This window comes from Hyperolius riggenbachi, chromosome 2, assembly GCF_040937935.1.
Source record: "Hyperolius riggenbachi isolate aHypRig1 chromosome 2, aHypRig1.pri, whole genome shotgun sequence".
In the NCBI taxonomy this organism is placed as follows: domain Eukaryota; kingdom Metazoa; phylum Chordata; class Amphibia; order Anura; family Hyperoliidae; genus Hyperolius; species Hyperolius riggenbachi.
Genome location: NC_090647.1, coordinates 47296647 through 47316629, shown reverse-complemented (window position 1 = coordinate 47316629; position 19983 = coordinate 47296647). Strand labels below are relative to the sequence as shown.

The window sequence follows — 19983 nt, the reverse complement described above, 5'->3', positions numbered from 1 at the left end:
CTCTGCTCTGCTTCCAGGACCCCGCTGAGAGGGGGCGTGTCGCTCCTGGCCCCGCCCCTTTTGCAATCCGAATCACCCATTTTGATGATTCGGATGATTCGACTCACAAAATAGATTCGGATCAAAGATCCGAATCGTTCATGATCCGGACAACACTAGAAAACAGATACTACTATACTACTAAAGCACAGCTTACCAAAAATATGCAGTTACTGGAGCAATAATTTGAATTAATATGAATACACTGGGTTTATTGGTAGAGATAAAAGGGGTAACTGTTTAGAAAATGTTTAATTTTGACTGATACATTCTTATTGATATATGGTAAAAATGTATAAAAACTGATGGAAAAAAAATGAGAAAGTTGTTTGCTTATTAATATGATATTAATATTGTTTGATATTCCTTTTCCATCTGTAAATTCAAATTAATCCTTTTCTTTAATTCAGAAATCAGTAAAGATTGCTTAAATAGCTTTATCTAAGGATGGGGGGCTCTGAAGAAGATCTTACAGGTAAAATTTAGAAAACTTATAATGTTGTGCAAAAGTAAATGTATTTCAGTGATAGGTGAAAATAATATATGAAATGGATTCATTACATGCAAAGCCAGACATTTCAAGCCTATATTTGTTATAAATTTGATGATTTTGGCTTACAGCTTATGAGAACCCCAAAATCAAAATCTCAGACCATTAGAATATTGTGAAAAGGTTCACAATTCTAGGCTCAAAGTGTCAGACTTTAATCATCTAATTAATCCAAAACGCTAGTGCGACCGTGATAGCAGTTATCACGTTTTAGGGAATCAAGCCCTATGAGCGCTTTTTAATTTTTTTTAAGCACTGGTGATTTTTAAAAGCGCTTGTGCAATGTTTTCCTATGTGGGCATTTTAACATCAGCGATGAGCTTTCTTTACAATCACAAACGCGGGTCCTGCACCATTTCCTGAGCGTTTGGGCTTCAATACAAGGTATAGGAAAATCGCTAAGCACTTGAAAAAAAGGCTTTGAAAAGCGATTTTCTGAGTGCCTTTCTTCACATAATAATTACAGCTATTTCGTTCCAGGTCATAAGAGTTCACTACCTGTTTGTCTGCAGGAAGAAAAGCTCAAATCGCATTTACAAAAGCGCTTAGAAAAGTGCTTCTAAAAAAATCGATAATCGCTCAGAAAACACTTGGAAAAGCACTTACAAAAGCACTCAGCGCTTGCGCTAACAATTTATAATGTGAATAAGGCCTAAGTGCGGAAAAAGGAAAACCCAGGGGACATTACCACTTGAGACCGGAAGAAAGCACATCTGCAAAGAAGCACAGAACTCGGTTTGCATGCCATTGCTTAGAGAAGCTTAGCAGGTGCACTTACATGTAGCACTTTGAACCCGACACGTAAAGCTGCGTTCTGACGTATAAAAATGTTAATGTTTTGCCCAGAGGAAGATGCCTAAAAATATGGAACGCTTCACGAATTTGCGTGTCATCCTTGCGCAGGGGCCATGCTAATCTTCTCTGTATCGTTCCAATTTTAGTATATGTGCTGCCGAAGCGAGCACAACTAAGGGCTGTTTCACCAGAGTATATATACCCCGCGCCCTGATACTACCTGCACGTTAGGGAGAGTAAAATCAAGAGTCCCCTATAGTTTGGAGCGTGAGAACCTTGCAGAAAGCTATAATAATAATAATAAACAGGACAGGGCTAAATATTTTGGCTTGGAAATCAAATTTCCTGGCAGAGAAGAGCAATATTGCAACCACTATTGCATCTTGGGTACTAGCCGAAAGTGAATAAATTATGCTAATCTAGTGGGTGGGGATTCCTCTCTTCACACCCACTGTAGGAAATGACATGGAGCCCAGGCTGCCTAGAAAAGTGCTTCACTTGACAAGAGAACGGTAGGGGATAAAGAATTACTATAAGTGCGGAAAAAAGAAAACCCAGGAACCATTTCAAAGGCTATCATTCATAAAAGCATGTGCGGTAAAAAATCTGGTCGAGAAAATACTGCATTCATTAATTTAGACTTTTGTGTGCTAATTCATAAACATTTTCACACCTACGATAGAAGTACTCCGTTTTACCGAAGCCCAACTGTTGGTAACATTGTTCCAACATTGGCCTCAATTCACTAAGCAGTTTAGACTAGTATACTGATGGTTTGGTGTAATGTTTTAGACCTGTTTTTAGACCTGGTCTAAAACATTCGGTAATTAGGTCGGTAAAGCAGGGTAAATGATCAAAAGATGCAATTCACAAAGCAAACAAGGAGTAACCACGCCCACTTTTTCTGACAGAGATTCGACCAGATGATTTATGTCGGTAAAGTCATTCTGTGAGGTATTTTCGACGTGAGGATGGAACCTTTTGAATGAATTATGCAGGAGTTTAATTGTATGCAGAGGAGAGCTCATCAAAGGAGAAGGCTGTCAGTCATAGCTACTCGTTTGCCAATTGCATCTTTTGATCATTTCCTCTGCTTTACCCACCTAATTACCAAATGTTTTAGACCAGGTCTAAGGCTCAACACACACCATACAATCTTGGTTGTTCAATCTTACCAGTTTCATGTAGTATAAGAGCTTATCCAATAAATCATTCAAGGTATTTTCAATCTGTTGGCCCTTATACTACATAGATTTGGTAAATCTGTACAACCAAGATTGTTTGGTGTGTGTTGAGCTTAAGACATTTGGTAATTATTAGTGAATTCCTTCTTGATGCAACTGATTTACACCAAACCATCAGTAGACTAAAAACCATCAGTAGACTAGTCTAAACTGCTTAGTGAACTGAGCACTGATCACTCCCCATTGAAGTACAAAACAGCCTCTCTTCCTTATAAGGAGTTGGGAGTGGCTGCCTGAGTGAAGTCACTTTATTCAAATATGATGATTGTTGCAGTGCAGTCTGGGAGAGACTCCAGTTCACACCGATTTTATGTTTGCGGTTAAATTTTATTTATTGTTAGAGCAGCAGGACTTTCCATTGTATGAGGATGAGAACTGTGTAAAATCGCCGTGCGGATAAAATTAATTTATTTCAGATCATAAAGTCCCCCTGTGTTGTGTAAGCAGTGCTGAGCCCAGCATCCTCCCTCCGTGCGATTCCAACTCATACTTACCTGGCAGGGGAGACACCATGATCACGAAGGTGGTTCTCCCAGGGTGAGGCTCATCCATTGCACTCCGAGTGGGTTGACCCCTGCGATTTCCCCAAATGCGGGAAACTCGACTGCATAATTTGTGGTAGTGGGGGACTGCGTTCGCGCTTTCCCCTGATCAATGCTGGTTAATAATAGATTCGGTAATATCTGAGTACTGTGAAACTGCTATTGGTCATCAGATAAAGGGAGGAAAACAGTAGAGATGGGAAGTTCGGATCTTTTCAATGATCCGGATGATTCGAATCGGATCATTGAATAGGTCCGGATCTTTGATCCGAATCTCGGATCATTTTACAAGGGAAGCATTCGGGGGTGAAATGACTAGCAGGACAGGAGAAGGGGAGAAGATGGACAGAGGGCAGGGAGTGGACAGAGCAGGGAGCAGAAATGTTTGTTTGCACACAATACCCACATGCTGCGATCATATGCTTTACATATATTTCACCTACATGTTCATCTGTATACCTTGAATGGAAACGTCGCACAGTGAAAGAAAGCATTCCCCAAAGCATTCCCAGAAGATAAGTGCAGCTGTTTAGAGCGAGTGCAGGAGGATCATATTGCGCTGCAATCACAGTGCCTGCAAAGTTACTGAACTGTGCCGAGCTGAGCCAAAAGTTTCCAATGTGTTCACTGTGCACAACTACGGAACAGACAGCCTATAATGAGCAGCACATTACAGCTAGTATGTGTGCTCTGCACATATCTGGCAGTGGCACCCATGTCCCCTCTACCTGTCCCTGCAAGGCTGGCTCCCCGAGTCCCCTCCAACAGAGCGATCCATCTCTGCTCTGCTTCCAGGACCCCGCTGAGAGGGGGCGTGTCGCTCCTGGCCCCGCCCCTTTTGCAATCCGAATCACCCATTTTGATGATTCGGATGATTCGACTCACAAAATAGATTCGGATCAAAGATCCGAATCGTTCATGATCCGGACAACACTAGAAAACAGATACTACTATACTACTAAAGCACAGCTTACCAAAAATATGCAGTTACTGGAGCAATAATTTGAATTAATATGAATACACTGGGTTTATTGGTAGAGATAAAAGGGGTAACTGTTTAGAAAATGTTTAATTTTGACTGATACATTCTTATTGATATATGGTAAAAATGTATAAAAACTGATGGAAAAAAAATGAGAAAGTTGTTTGCTTATTAATATGATATTAATATTGTTTGATATTCCTTTTCCATCTGTAAATTCAAATTAATCCTTTTCTTTAATTCAGAAATCAGTAAAGATTGCTTAAATAGCTTTATCTAAGGATGGGGGGCTCTGAAGAAGATCTTACAGGTAAAATTTAGAAAACTTATAATGTTGTGCAAAAGTAAATGTATTTCAGTGATAGGTGAAAATAATATATGAAATGGATTCATTACATGCAAAGCCAGACATTTCAAGCCTATATTTGTTATAAATTTGATGATTTTGGCTTACAGCTTATGAGAACCCCAAAATCAAAATCTCAGACCATTAGAATATTGTGAAAAGGTTCACAATTCTAGGCTCAAAGTGTCAGACTTTAATCATCTAATTAATCCAAAACGCTAGTGCGACCGTGATAGCAGTTATCACGTTTTAGGGAATCAAGCCCTATGAGCGCTTTTTAATTTTTTTTAAGCACTGGTGATTTTTAAAAGCGCTTGTGCAATGTTTTCCTATGTGGGCATTTTAACATCAGCGATGAGCTTTCTTTACAATCACAAACGCGGGTCCTGCACCATTTCCTGAGCGTTTGGGCTTCAATACAAGGTATAGGAAAATCGCTAAGCACTTGAAAAAAAGGCTTTGAAAAGCGATTTTCTGAGTGCCTTTCTTCACATAATAATTACAGCTATTTCGTTCCAGGTCATAAGAGTTCACTACCTGTTTGTCTGCAGGAAGAAAAGCTCAAATCGCATTTACAAAAGCGCTTAGAAAAGTGCTTCTAAAAAAATCGATAATCGCTCAGAAAACACTTGGAAAAGCACTTACAAAAGCACTCAGCGCTTGCGCTAACAATTTATAATGTGAATAAGGCCTAAGTGCGGAAAAAGGAAAACCCAGGGGACATTACCACTTGAGACCGGAAGAAAGCACATCTGCAAAGAAGCACAGAACTCGGTTTGCATGCCATTGCTTAGAGAAGCTTAGCAGGTGCACTTACATGTAGCACTTTGAACCCGACACGTAAAGCTGCGTTCTGACGTATAAAAATGTTAATGTTTTGCCCAGAGGAAGATGCCTAAAAATATGGAACGCTTCACGAATTTGCGTGTCATCCTTGCGCAGGGGCCATGCTAATCTTCTCTGTATCGTTCCAATTTTAGTATATGTGCTGCCGAAGCGAGCACAACTAAGGGCTGTTTCACCAGAGTATATATACCCCGCGCCCTGATACTACCTGCACGTTAGGGAGAGTAAAATCAAGAGTCCCCTATAGTTTGGAGCGTGAGAACCTTGCAGAAAGCTATAATAATAATAATAAACAGGACAGGGCTAAATATTTTGGCTTGGAAATCAAATTTCCTGGCAGAGAAGAGCAATATTGCAACCACTATTGCATCTTGGGTACTAGCCGAAAGTGAATAAATTATGCTAATCTAGTGGGTGGGGATTCCTCTCTTCACACCCACTGTAGGAAATGACATGGAGCCCAGGCTGCCTAGAAAAGTGCTTCACTTGACAAGAGAACGGTAGGGGATAAAGAATTACTATAAGTGCGGAAAAAAGAAAACCCAGGAACCATTTCAAAGGCTATCATTCATAAAAGCATGTGCGGTAAAAAATCTGGTCGAGAAAATACTGCATTCATTAATTTAGACTTTTGTGTGCTAATTCATAAACATTTTCACACCTACGATAGAAGTACTCCGTTTTACCGAAGCCCAACTGTTGGTAACATTGTTCCAACATTGGCCTCAATTCACTAAGCAGTTTAGACTAGTATACTGATGGTTTGGTGTAATGTTTTAGACCTGTTTTTAGACCTGGTCTAAAACATTCGGTAATTAGGTCGGTAAAGCAGGGTAAATGATCAAAAGATGCAATTCACAAAGCAAACAAGGAGTAACCACGCCCACTTTTTCTGACAGAGATTCGACCAGATGATTTATGTCGGTAAAGTCATTCTGTGAGGTATTTTCGACGTGAGGATGGAACCTTTTGAATGAATTATGCAGGAGTTTAATTGTATGCAGAGGAGAGCTCATCAAAGGAGAAGGCTGTCAGTCATAGCTACTCGTTTGCCAATTGCATCTTTTGATCATTTCCTCTGCTTTACCCACCTAATTACCAAATGTTTTAGACCAGGTCTAAGGCTCAACACACACCATACAATCTTGGTTGTTCAATCTTACCAGTTTCATGTAGTATAAGAGCTTATCCAATAAATCATTCAAGGTATTTTCAATCTGTTGGCCCTTATACTACATAGATTTGGTAAATCTGTACAACCAAGATTGTTTGGTGTGTGTTGAGCTTAAGACATTTGGTAATTATTAGTGAATTCCTTCTTGATGCAACTGATTTACACCAAACCATCAGTAGACTAAAAACCATCAGTAGACTAGTCTAAACTGCTTAGTGAACTGAGCACTGATCACTCCCCATTGAAGTACAAAACAGCCTCTCTTCCTTATAAGGAGTTGGGAGTGGCTGCCTGAGTGAAGTCACTTTATTCAAATATGATGATTGTTGCAGTGCAGTCTGGGAGAGACTCCAGTTCACACCGATTTTATGTTTGCGGTTAAATTTTATTTATTGTTAGAGCAGCAGGACTTTCCATTGTATGAGGATGAGAACTGTGTAAAATCGCCGTGCGGATAAAATTAATTTATTTCAGATCATAAAGTCCCCCTGTGTTGTGTAAGCAGTGCTGAGCCCAGCATCCTCCCTCCATGCGATTCCAACTCATACTTACCTGGCAGGGGAGACACCATGATCACGAAGGTGGTTCTCCCAGGGTGAGGCTCATCCATTGCACTCCGAGTGGGTTGACCCCTGCGATTTCCCCAAATGCGGGAAACTCGACTGCATAATTTGTGGTAGTGGGGGACTGCGTTCGCGCTTTCCCCTGATCAATGCTGGTTAATAATAGATTCGGTAATATCTGAGTACTGTGAAACTGCTATTGGTCATCAGATAAAGGGAGGAAAACAGTAGAGATGGGAAGTTCGGATCTTTTCAATGATCCGGATGATTCGAATCGGATCATTGAATAGGTCCGGATCTTTGATCCGAATCTCGGATCATTTTACAAGGGAAGCATTCGGGGGTGAAATGACTAGCAGGACAGGAGAAGGGGAGAAGATGGACAGAGGGCAGGGAGTGGACAGAGCAGGGAGCAGAAATGTTTGTTTGCACACAATACCCACATGCTGCGATCATATGCTTTACATATATTTCACCTACATGTTCATCTGTATACCTTGAATGGAAACGTCGCACAGTGAAAGAAAGCATTCCCCAAAGCATTCCCAGAAGATAAGTGCAGCTGTTTAGAGCGAGTGCAGGAGGATCATATTGCGCTGCAATCACAGTGCCTGCAAAGTTACTGAACTGTGCCGAGCTGAGCCAAAAGTTTCCAATGTGTTCACTGTGCACAACTACGGAACAGACAGCCTATAATGAGCAGCACATTACAGCTAGTATGTGTGCTCTGCACATATCTGGCAGTGGCACCCATGTCCCCTCTACCTGTCCCTGCAAGGCTGGCTCCCCGAGTCCCCTCCAACAGAGCGATCCATCTCTGCTCTGCTTCCAGGACCCCGCTGAGAGGGGGCGTGTCGCTCCTGGCCCCGCCCCTTTTGCAATCCGAATCACCCATTTTGATGATTCGGATGATTCGACTCACAAAATAGATTCGGATCAAAGATCCGAATCGTTCATGATCCGGACAACACTAGAAAACAGATACTACTATACTACTAAAGCACAGCTTACCAAAAATATGCAGTTACTGGAGCAATAATTTGAATTAATATGAATACACTGGGTTTATTGGTAGAGATAAAAGGGGTAACTGTTTAGAAAATGTTTAATTTTGACTGATACATTCTTATTGATATATGGTAAAAATGTATAAAAACTGATGGAAAAAAAATGAGAAAGTTGTTTGCTTATTAATATGATATTAATATTGTTTGATATTCCTTTTCCATCTGTAAATTCAAATTAATCCTTTTCTTTAATTCAGAAATCAGTAAAGATTGCTTAAATAGCTTTATCTAAGGATGGGGGGCTCTGAAGAAGATCTTACAGGTAAAATTTAGAAAACTTATAATGTTGTGCAAAAGTAAATGTATTTCAGTGATAGGTGAAAATAATATATGAAATGGATTCATTACATGCAAAGCCAGACATTTCAAGCCTATATTTGTTATAAATTTGATGATTTTGGCTTACAGCTTATGAGAACCCCAAAATCAAAATCTCAGACCATTAGAATATTGTGAAAAGGTTCACAATTCTAGGCTCAAAGTGTCAGACTTTAATCATCTAATTAATCCAAAACGCTAGTGCGACCGTGATAGCAGTTATCACGTTTTAGGGAATCAAGCCCTATGAGCGCTTTTTAATTTTTTTTAAGCACTGGTGATTTTTAAAAGCGCTTGTGCAATGTTTTCCTATGTGGGCATTTTAACATCAGCGATGAGCTTTCTTTACAATCACAAACGCGGGTCCTGCACCATTTCCTGAGCGTTTGGGCTTCAATACAAGGTATAGGAAAATCGCTAAGCACTTGAAAAAAAGGCTTTGAAAAGCGATTTTCTGAGTGCCTTTCTTCACATAATAATTACAGCTATTTCGTTCCAGGTCATAAGAGTTCACTACCTGTTTGTCTGCAGGAAGAAAAGCTCAAATCGCATTTACAAAAGCGCTTAGAAAAGTGCTTCTAAAAAAATCGATAATCGCTCAGAAAACACTTGGAAAAGCACTTACAAAAGCACTCAGCGCTTGCGCTAACAATTTATAATGTGAATAAGGCCTAAGTGCGGAAAAAGGAAAACCCAGGGGACATTACCACTTGAGACCGGAAGAAAGCACATCTGCAAAGAAGCACAGAACTCGGTTTGCATGCCATTGCTTAGAGAAGCTTAGCAGGTGCACTTACATGTAGCACTTTGAACCCGACACGTAAAGCTGCGTTCTGACGTATAAAAATGTTAATGTTTTGCCCAGAGGAAGATGCCTAAAAATATGGAACGCTTCACGAATTTGCGTGTCATCCTTGCGCAGGGGCCATGCTAATCTTCTCTGTATCGTTCCAATTTTAGTATATGTGCTGCCGAAGCGAGCACAACTAAGGGCTGTTTCACCAGAGTATATATACCCCGCGCCCTGATACTACCTGCACGTTAGGGAGAGTAAAATCAAGAGTCCCCTATAGTTTGGAGCGTGAGAACCTTGCAGAAAGCTATAATAATAATAATAAACAGGACAGGGCTAAATATTTTGGCTTGGAAATCAAATTTCCTGGCAGAGAAGAGCAATATTGCAACCACTATTGCATCTTGGGTACTAGCCGAAAGTGAATAAATTATGCTAATCTAGTGGGTGGGGATTCCTCTCTTCACACCCACTGTAGGAAATGACATGGAGCCCAGGCTGCCTAGAAAAGTGCTTCACTTGACAAGAGAACGGTAGGGGATAAAGAATTACTATAAGTGCGGAAAAAAGAAAACCCAGGAACCATTTCAAAGGCTATCATTCATAAAAGCATGTGCGGTAAAAAATCTGGTCGAGAAAATACTGCATTCATTAATTTAGACTTTTGTGTGCTAATTCATAAACATTTTCACACCTACGATAGAAGTACTCCGTTTTACCGAAGCCCAACTGTTGGTAACATTGTTCCAACATTGGCCTCAATTCACTAAGCAGTTTAGACTAGTATACTGATGGTTTGGTGTAATGTTTTAGACCTGTTTTTAGACCTGGTCTAAAACATTCGGTAATTAGGTCGGTAAAGCAGGGTAAATGATCAAAAGATGCAATTCACAAAGCAAACAAGGAGTAACCACGCCCACTTTTTCTGACAGAGATTCGACCAGATGATTTATGTCGGTAAAGTCATTCTGTGAGGTATTTTCGACGTGAGGATGGAACCTTTTGAATGAATTATGCAGGAGTTTAATTGTATGCAGAGGAGAGCTCATCAAAGGAGAAGGCTGTCAGTCATAGCTACTCGTTTGCCAATTGCATCTTTTGATCATTTCCTCTGCTTTACCCACCTAATTACCAAATGTTTTAGACCAGGTCTAAGGCTCAACACACACCATACAATCTTGGTTGTTCAATCTTACCAGTTTCATGTAGTATAAGAGCTTATCCAATAAATCATTCAAGGTATTTTCAATCTGTTGGCCCTTATACTACATAGATTTGGTAAATCTGTACAACCAAGATTGTTTGGTGTGTGTTGAGCTTAAGACATTTGGTAATTATTAGTGAATTCCTTCTTGATGCAACTGATTTACACCAAACCATCAGTAGGCTAAAAACCATCAGTAGACTAGTCTAAACTGCTTAGTGAACTGAGCACTGATCACTCCCCATTGAAGTACAAAACAGCCTCTCTTCCTTATAAGGAGTTGGGAGTGGCTGCCTGAGTGAAGTCACTTTATTCAAATATGATGATTGTTGCAGTGCAGTCTGGGAGAGACTCCAGTTCACACCGATTTTATGTTTGCGGTTAAATTTTATTTATTGTTAGAGCAGCAGGACTTTCCATTGTATGAGGATGAGAACTGTGTAAAATCGCCGTGCGGATAAAATTAATTTATTTCAGATCATAAAGTCCCCCTGTGTTGTGTAAGCAGTGCTGAGCCCAGCATCCTCCCTCCGTGCGATTCCAACTCATACTTACCTGGCAGGGGAGACACCATGATCACGAAGGTGGTTCTCCCAGGGTGAGGCTCATCCATTGCACTCCGAGTGGGTTGACCCCTGCGATTTCCCCAAATGCGGGAAACTCGACTGCATAATTTGTGGTAGTGGGGGACTGCGTTCGCGCTTTCCCCTGATCAATGCTGGTTAATAATAGATTCGGTAATATCTGAGTACTGTGAAACTGCTATTGGTCATCAGATAAAGGGAGGAAAACAGTAGAGATGGGAAGTTCGGATCTTTTCAATGATCCGGATGATTCGAATCGGATCATTGAATAGGTCCGGATCTTTGATCCGAATCTCGGATCATTTTACAAGGGAAGCATTCGGGGGTGAAATGACTAGCAGGACAGGAGAAGGGGAGAAGATGGACAGAGGGCAGGGAGTGGACAGAGCAGGGAGCAGAAATGTTTGTTTGCACACAATACCCACATGCTGCGATCATATGCTTTACATATATTTCACCTACATGTTCATCTGTATACCTTGAATGGAAACGTCGCACAGTGAAAGAAAGCATTCCCCAAAGCATTCCCAGAAGATAAGTGCAGCTGTTTAGAGCGAGTGCAGGAGGATCATATTGCGCTGCAATCACAGTGCCTGCAAAGTTACTGAACTGTGCCGAGCTGAGCCAAAAGTTTCCAATGTGTTCACTGTGCACAACTACGGAACAGACAGCCTATAATGAGCAGCACATTACAGCTAGTATGTGTGCTCTGCACATATCTGGCAGTGGCACCCATGTCCCCTCTACCTGTCCCTGCAAGGCTGGCTCCCCGAGTCCCCTCCAACAGAGCGATCCATCTCTGCTCTGCTTCCAGGACCCCGCTGAGAGGGGGCGTGTCGCTCCTGGCCCCGCCCCTTTTGCAATCCGAATCACCCATTTTGATGATTCGGATGATTCGACTCACAAAATAGATTCGGATCAAAGATCCGAATCGTTCATGATCCGGACAACACTAGAAAACAGATACTACTATACTACTAAAGCACAGCTTACCAAAAATATGCAGTTACTGGAGCAATAATTTGAATTAATATGAATACACTGGGTTTATTGGAAGAGATAAAAGGGGTAACTGTTTAGAAAATGTTTAATTTTGACTGATACATTCTTATTAATATATGGTAAAAATGTATAAAAACTGATGGAAAAAAAATGAGAAAGTTGTTTGCTTATTAATATGATATTAATATTGTTTGATATTCCTTTTCCATCTGTAAATTCAAATTAATCCTTTTCTTTAATTCAGAAATCAGTAAAGATTGCTTAAATAGCTTTATCTAAGGATGGGGGGCTCTGAAGAAGATCTTACAGGTAAAATTTAGAAAACTTATAATGTTGTGCAAAAGTAAATGTATTTCAGTGATAGGTGAAAATAATATATGAAATGGATTCATTACATGCAAAGCCAGACATTTCAAGCCTATATTTGTTATAAATTTGATGATTTTGGCTTACAGCTTATGAGAACCCCAAAATCAAAATCTCAGACCATTAGAATATTGTGAAAAGGTTCACAATTCTAGGCTCAAAGTGTCAGACTTTAATCATCTAATTAATCCAAAACGCTAGTGCGACCGTGATAGCAGTTATCACGTTTTAGGGAATCAAGCCCTATGAGCGCTTTTTAATTTTTTTTAAGCACTGGTGATTTTTAAAAGCGCTTGTGCAATGTTTTCCTATGTGGGCATTTTAACATCAGCGATGAGCTTTCTTTACAATCACAAACGCGGGTCCTGCACCATTTCCTGAGCGTTTGGGCTTCAATACAAGGTATAGGAAAATCGCTAAGCACTTGAAAAAAAGGCTTTGAAAAGCGATTTTCTGAGTGCCTTTCTTCACATAATAATTACAGCTATTTCGTTCCAGGTCATAAGAGTTCACTACCTGTTTGTCTGCAGGAAGAAAAGCTCAAATCGCATTTACAAAAGCGCTTAGAAAAGTGCTTCTAAAAAAATCGATAATCGCTCAGAAAACACTTGGAAAAGCACTTACAAAAGCACTCAGCGCTTGCGCTAACAATTTATAATGTGAATAAGGCCTAAGTGCGGAAAAAGGAAAACCCAGGGGACATTACCACTTGAGACCGGAAGAAAGCACATCTGCAAAGAAGCACAGAACTCGGTTTGCATGCCATTGCTTAGAGAAGCTTAGCAGGTGCACTTACATGTAGCACTTTGAACCCGACACGTAAAGCTGCGTTCTGACGTATAAAAATGTTAATGTTTTGCCCAGAGGAAGATGCCTAAAAATATGGAACGCTTCACGAATTTGCGTGTCATCCTTGCGCAGGGGCCATGCTAATCTTCTCTGTATCGTTCCAATTTTAGTATATGTGCTGCCGAAGCGAGCACAACTAAGGGCTGTTTCACCAGAGTATATATACCCCGCGCCCTGATACTACCTGCACGTTAGGGAGAGTAAAATCAAGAGTCCCCTATAGTTTGGAGCGTGAGAACCTTGCAGAAAGCTATAATAATAATAATAAACAGGACAGGGCTAAATATTTTGGCTTGGAAATCAAATTTCCTGGCAGAGAAGAGCAATATTGCAACCACTATTGCATCTTGGGTACTAGCCGAAAGTGAATAAATTATGCTAATCTAGTGGGTGGGGATTCCTCTCTTCACACCCACTGTAGGAAATGACATGGAGCCCAGGCTGCCTAGAAAAGTGCTTCACTTGACAAGAGAACGGTAGGGGATAAAGAATTACTATAAGTGCGGAAAAAAGAAAACCCAGGAACCATTTCAAAGGCTATCATTCATAAAAGCATGTGCGGTAAAAAATCTGGTCGAGAAAATACTGCATTCATTAATTTAGACTTTTGTGTGCTAATTCATAAACATTTTCACACCTACGATAGAAGTACTCCGTTTTACCGAAGCCCAACTGTTGGTAACATTGTTCCAACATTGGCCTCAATTCACTAAGCAGTTTAGACTAGTATACTGATGGTTTGGTGTAATGTTTTAGACCTGTTTTTAGACCTGGTCTAAAACATTCGGTAATTAGGTCGGTAAAGCAGGGTAAATGATCAAAAGATGCAATTCACAAAGCAAACAAGGAGTAACCACGCCCACTTTTTCTGACAGAGATTCGACCAGATGATTTATGTCGGTAAAGTCATTCTGTGAGGTATTTTCGACGTGAGGATGGAACCTTTTGAATGAATTATGCAGGAGTTTAATTGTATGCAGAGGAGAGCTCATCAAAGGAGAAGGCTGTCAGTCATAGCTACTCGTTTGCCAATTGCATCTTTTGATCATTTCCTCTGCTTTACCCACCTAATTACCAAATGTTTTAGACCAGGTCTAAGGCTCAACACACACCATACAATCTTGGTTGTTCAATCTTACCAGTTTCATGTAGTATAAGAGCTTATCCAATAAATCATTCAAGGTATTTTCAATCTGTTGGCCCTTATACTACATAGATTTGGTAAATCTGCACAACCAAGATTGTTTGGTGTGTGTTGAGCTTAAGACATTTGGTAATTATTAGTGAATTCCTTCTTGATGCAACTGATTTACACCAAACCATCAGTAGACTAAAAACCATCAGTAGACTAGTCTAAACTGCTTAGTGAACTGAGCACTGATCACTCCCCATTGAAGTACAAAACAGCCTCTCTTCCTTATAAGGAGTTGGGAGTGGCTGCCTGAGTGAAGTCACTTTATTCAAATATGATGATTGTTGCAGTGCAGTCTGGGAGAGACTCCAGTTCACACCGATTTTATGTTTGCGGTTAAATTTTATTTATTGTTAGAGCAGCAGGACTTTCCATTGTATGAGGATGAGAACTGTGTAAAATCGCCGTGCGGATAAAATTAATTTATTTCAGATCATAAAGTCCCCCTGTGTTGTGTAAGCAGTGCTGAGCCCAGCATCCTCCCTCCGTGCGATTCCAACTCATACTTACCTGGCAGGGGAGACACCATGATCACGAAGGTGGTTCTCCCAGGGTGAGGCTCATCCATTGCACTCCGAGTGGGTTGACCCCTGCGATTTCCCCAAATGCGGGAAACTCGACTGCATAATTTGTGGTAGTGGGGGACTGCGTTCGCGCTTTCCCCTGATCAATGCTGGTTAATAATAGATTCGGTAATATCTGAGTACTGTGAAACTGCTATTGGTCATCAGATAAAGGGAGGAAAACAGTAGAGATGGGAAGTTCGGATCTTTTCAATGATCCGGATGATTCGAATCGGATCATTGAATAGGTCCGGATCTTTGATCCGAATCTCGGATCATTTTACAAGGGAAGCATTCGGGGGTGAAATGACTAGCAGGACAGGAGAAGGGGAGAAGATGGACAGAGGGCAGGGAGTGGACAGAGCAGGGAGCAGAAATGTTTGTTTGCACACAATACCCACATGCTGCGATCATATGCTTTACATATATTTCACCTACATGTTCATCTGTATACCTTGAATGGAAACGTCGCACAGTGAAAGAAAGCATTCCCCAAAGCATTCCCAGAAGATAAGTGCAGCTGTTTAGAGCGAGTGCAGGAGGATCATATTGCGCTGCAATCACAGTGCCTGCAAAGTTACTGAACTGTGCCGAGCTGAGCCAAAAGTTTCCAATGTGTTCACTGTGCACAACTACGGAACAGACAGCCTATAATGAGCAGCACATTACAGCTAGTATGTGTGCTCTGCACATATCTGGCAGTGGCACCCATGTCCCCTCTACCTGTCCCTGCAAGGCTGGCTCCCCGAGTCCCCTCCAACAGAGCGATCCATCTCTGCTCTGCTTCCAGGACCCCGCTGAGAGGGGGCGTGTCGCTCCTGGCCCCGCCCCTTTTGCAATCCGAATCACCCATTTTGATGATTCGGATGATTCGACTCACAAAATAGATTCGGATCAAAGATCCGAATCGTTCATGATCCGGACAACACTAGAAAACAGATACTACTATACTACTAAAGCACAGCTTACCAAAAATATGCAGTTACTGGAGCAATAATTTGAATTAATATGAATACACTGGGTTTATTGGTAGAGATAAAAGGGGTAACTGTTTAGAAAATGTTTAATTTTGACTGATACATTCTTATTGATATATGGTAAAAATGTATAAAAACTGATGGAAAAAAAATGAGAAAGTTGTTTGCTTATTAATATGATATTAATATTGTTTGATATTCCTTTTCCATCTGTAAATTCAAATTAATCCTTTTCTTTAATTCAGAAATCAGTAAAGATTGCTTAAATAGCTTTATCTAAGGATGGGGGGCTCTGAAGAAGATCTTACAGGTAAAATTTAGAAAACTTATAATGTTGTGCAAAAGTAAATGTATTTCAGTGATAGGTGAAAATAATATATGAAATGGATTCATTACATGCAAAGCCAGACATTTCAAGCCTATATTTGTTATAAATTTGATGATTTTGGCTTACAGCTTATGAGAACCCCAAAATCAAAATCTCAGACCATTAGAATATTGTGAAAAGGTTCACAATTCTAGGCTCAAAGTGTCAGACTTTAATCATCTAATTAATCCAAAACGCTAGTGCGACCGTGATAGCAGTTATCACGTTTTAGGGAATCAAGCCCTATGAGCGCTTTTTAATTTTTTTTAAGCACTGGTGATTTTTAAAAGCGCTTGTGCAATGTTTTCCTATGTGGGCATTTTAACATCAGCGATGAGCTTTCTTTACAATCACAAACGCGGGTCCTGCACCATTTCCTGAGCGTTTGGGCTTCAATACAAGGTATAGGAAAATCGCTAAGCACTTGAAAAAAAGGCTTTGAAAAGCGATTTTCTGAGTGCCTTTCTTCACATAATAATTACAGCTATTTCGTTCCAGGTCATAAGAGTTCACTACCTGTTTGTCTGCAGGAAGAAAAGCTCAAATCGCATTTACAAAAGCGCTTAGAAAAGTGCTTCTAAAAAAATCGATAATCGCTCAGAAAACACTTGGAAAAGCACTTACAAAAGCACTCAGCGCTTGCGCTAACAATTTATAATGTGAATAAGGCCTAAGTGCGGAAAAAGGAAAACCCAGGGGACATTACCACTTGAGACCGGAAGAAAGCACATCTGCAAAGAAGCACAGAACTCGGTTTGCATGCCATTGCTTAGAGAAGCTTAGCAGGTGCACTTACATGTAGCACTTTGAACCCGACACGTAAAGCTGCGTTCTGACGTATAAAAATGTTAATGTTTTGCCCAGAGGAAGATGCCTAAAAATATGGAACGCTTCACGAATTTGCGTGTCATCCTTGCGCAGGGGCCATGCTAATCTTCTCTGTATCGTTCCAATTTTAGTATATGTGCTGCCGAAGCGAGCACAACTAAGGGCTGTTTCACCAGAGTATATATACCCCGCGCCCTGATACTACCTGCACGTTAGGGAGAGTAAAATCAAGAGTCCCCTATAGTTTGGAGCGTGAGAACCTTGCAGAAAGCTATAATAATAATAATAAACAGGACAGGGCTAAATATTTTGGCTTGGAAATCAAATTTCCTGGCAGAGAAGAGCAATATTGCAACCACTATTGCATCTTGGGTACTAGCCGAAAGTGAATAAATTATGCTAATCTAGTGGGTGGGGATTCCTCTCTTCACACCCACTGTAGGAAATGACATGGAGCCCAGGCTGCCTAGAAAAGTGCTTCACTTGACAAGAGAACGGTAGGGGATAAAGAATTACTATAAGTGCGGAAAAAAGAAAACCCAGGAACCATTTCAAAGGCTATCATTCATAAAAGCATGTGCGGTAAAAAATCTGGTCGAGAAAATACTGCATTCATTAATTTAGACTTTTGTGTGCTAATTCATAAACATTTTCACACCTACGATAGAAGTACTCCGTTTTACCGAAGCCCAACTGTTGGTAACATTGTTCCAACATTGGCCTCAATTCACTAAGCAGTTTAGACTAGTATACTGATGGTTTGGTGTAATGTTTTAGACCTGTTTTTAGACCTGGTCTAAAACATTCGGTAATTAGGTCGGTAAAGCAGGGTAAATGATCAAAAGATGCAATTCACAAAGCAAACAAGGAGTAACCACGCCCACTTTTTCTGACAGAGATTCGACCAGATGATTTATGTCGGTAAAGTCATTCTGTGAGGTATTTTCGACGTGAGGATGGAACCTTTTGAATGAATTATGCAGGAGTTTAATTGTATGCAGAGGAGAGCTCATCAAAGGAGAAGGCTGTCAGTCATAGCTACTCGTTTGCCAATTGCATCTTTTGATCATTTCCTCTGCTTTACCCACCTAATTACCAAATGTTTTAGACCAGGTCTAAGGCTCAACACACACCATACAATCTTGGTTGTTCAATCTTACCAGTTTCATGTAGTATAAGAGCTTATCCAATAAATCATTCAAGGTATTTTCAATCTGTTGGCCCTTATACTACATAGATTTGGTAAATCTGTACAACCAAGATTGTTTGGTGTGTGTTGAGCTTAAGACATTTGGTAATTATTAGTGAATTCCTTCTTGATGCAACTGATTTACACCAAACCATCAGTAGACTAAAAACCATCAGTAGACTAGTCTAAACTGCTTAGTGAACTGAGCACTGATCACTCCCCATTGAAGTACAAAACAGCCTCTCTTCCTTATAAGGAGTTGGGAGTGGCTGCCTGAGTGAAGTCACTTTATTCAAATATGATGATTGTTGCAGTGCAGTCTGGGAGAGACTCCAGTTCACACCGATTTTATGTTTGCGGTTAAATTTTATTTATTGTTAGAGCAGCAGGACTTTCCATTGTATGAGGATGAGAACTGTGTAAAATCGCCGTGCGGATAAAATTAATTTATCTCAGATCATAAAGTCCCCCTGTGTTGTGTAAGCAGTGCTGAGCCCAGCATCCTCCCTCCGTGCGATTCCAACTCATACTTACCTGGCAGGGGAGACACCATGATCACGAAGGTGGTTCTCCCAGGGTGAGGCTCATCCATTGCACTCCGAGTGGGTTGACCCCTGCGATTTCCCCAAATGCGGGAAACTCGACTGCATAATTTGTGGTAGTGGGGGACTGCGTTCGCGCTTTCCCCTGATCAATGCTGGTTAATAATAGATTCGGTAATATCTGAGTACTGTGAAACTGCTATTGGTCATCAGATAAAGGGAGGAAAACAGTAGAGATGGGAAGTTCGGATCTTTTCAATGATCCGGATGATTCGAATCGGATCATTGAATAGGTCCGGATCTTTGATCCGAATCTCGGATCATTTTACAAGGGAAGCATTCGGGGGTGAAATGACTAGCAGGACAGGAGAAGGGGAGAAGATGGACAGAGGGCAGGGAGTGGACAGAGCAGGGAGCAGAAATGTTTGTTTGCACACAATACCCACATGCTGCGATCATATGCTTTACATATATTTCACCTACATGTTCATCTGTATACCTTGAATGGAAACGTCGCACAGTGAAAGAAAGCATTCCCCAAAGCATTCCCAGAAGATAAGTGCAGCTGTTTAGAGCGAGTGCAGGAGGATCATATTGCGCTGCAATCACAGTGCCTGCAAAGTTACTGAACTGTGCCGAGCTGAGCCAAAAGTTTCCAATGTGTTCACTGTGCACAACTACGGAACAGACAGCCTATAATGAGCAGCACATTACAGCTAGTATGTGTGCTCTGCACATATCTGGCAGTGGCACCCATGTCCCCTCTACCTGTCCCTGCAAGGCTGGCTCCCCGAGTCCCCTCCAACAGAGCGATCCATCTCTGCTCTGCTTCCAGGACCCCGCTGAGAGGGGGCGTGTCGCTCCTGGCCCCGCCCCTTTTGCAATCCGAATCACCCATTTTGATGATTCGGATGATTCGACTCACAAAATAGATTCGGATCAAAGATCCGAATCGTTCATGATCCGGACAACACTAGAAAACAGATACTACTATACTACTAAAGCACAGCTTACCAAAAATATGCAGTTACTGGAGCAATAATTTGAATTAATATGAATAC

The 19983-nt window shown here is 40.9% G+C and overlaps 10 non-coding genes across 10 annotated transcripts; 5 read left to right on the top strand and 5 right to left on the bottom strand.

Moving 5' to 3' along the window:
- Nucleotides 1–1447: 1447 nt before the first annotated feature.
- Nucleotides 1448–1554, bottom strand: LOC137555061 (U6 spliceosomal RNA). Its single transcript, XR_011027766.1, has one exon. It is a non-coding gene; the product is annotated as a U6 spliceosomal RNA (small nuclear RNA).
- Nucleotides 1555–3114: 1560 nt separating this feature from the next.
- Nucleotides 3115–3278, top strand: LOC137554769 (U1 spliceosomal RNA). The gene has a single exon (XR_011027513.1). It is a non-coding gene; the product is annotated as a U1 spliceosomal RNA (small nuclear RNA).
- A 2117-nt stretch (nt 3279–5395) lies between these two features.
- LOC137555059 (U6 spliceosomal RNA) lies at nt 5396–5502 on the bottom strand. The gene has a single exon (XR_011027764.1). It is a non-coding gene; the product is annotated as a U6 spliceosomal RNA (small nuclear RNA).
- Nucleotides 5503–7062: 1560 nt separating this feature from the next.
- Nucleotides 7063–7226, top strand: LOC137554768 (U1 spliceosomal RNA). The gene has a single exon (XR_011027512.1). It is a non-coding gene; the product is annotated as a U1 spliceosomal RNA (small nuclear RNA).
- A 2117-nt stretch (nt 7227–9343) lies between these two features.
- Nucleotides 9344–9450, bottom strand: LOC137555058 (U6 spliceosomal RNA). The gene has a single exon (XR_011027763.1). It is a non-coding gene; the product is annotated as a U6 spliceosomal RNA (small nuclear RNA).
- A 1560-nt stretch (nt 9451–11010) lies between these two features.
- LOC137554766 (U1 spliceosomal RNA) lies at nt 11011–11174 on the top strand. Its single transcript, XR_011027510.1, has one exon. It is a non-coding gene; the product is annotated as a U1 spliceosomal RNA (small nuclear RNA).
- A 2117-nt stretch (nt 11175–13291) lies between these two features.
- LOC137555057 (U6 spliceosomal RNA) lies at nt 13292–13398 on the bottom strand. Its single transcript, XR_011027762.1, has one exon. It is a non-coding gene; the product is annotated as a U6 spliceosomal RNA (small nuclear RNA).
- Nucleotides 13399–14958: 1560 nt separating this feature from the next.
- On the top strand, nt 14959–15122 carry LOC137554765 (U1 spliceosomal RNA). Its single transcript, XR_011027509.1, has one exon. It is a non-coding gene; the product is annotated as a U1 spliceosomal RNA (small nuclear RNA).
- Nucleotides 15123–17239: 2117 nt separating this feature from the next.
- LOC137555056 (U6 spliceosomal RNA) lies at nt 17240–17346 on the bottom strand. Its single transcript, XR_011027761.1, has one exon. It is a non-coding gene; the product is annotated as a U6 spliceosomal RNA (small nuclear RNA).
- Nucleotides 17347–18906: 1560 nt separating this feature from the next.
- LOC137554763 (U1 spliceosomal RNA) lies at nt 18907–19070 on the top strand. Its single transcript, XR_011027508.1, has one exon. It is a non-coding gene; the product is annotated as a U1 spliceosomal RNA (small nuclear RNA).
- The last annotated feature ends 913 nt before the right edge of the window (nt 19071–19983 follow it).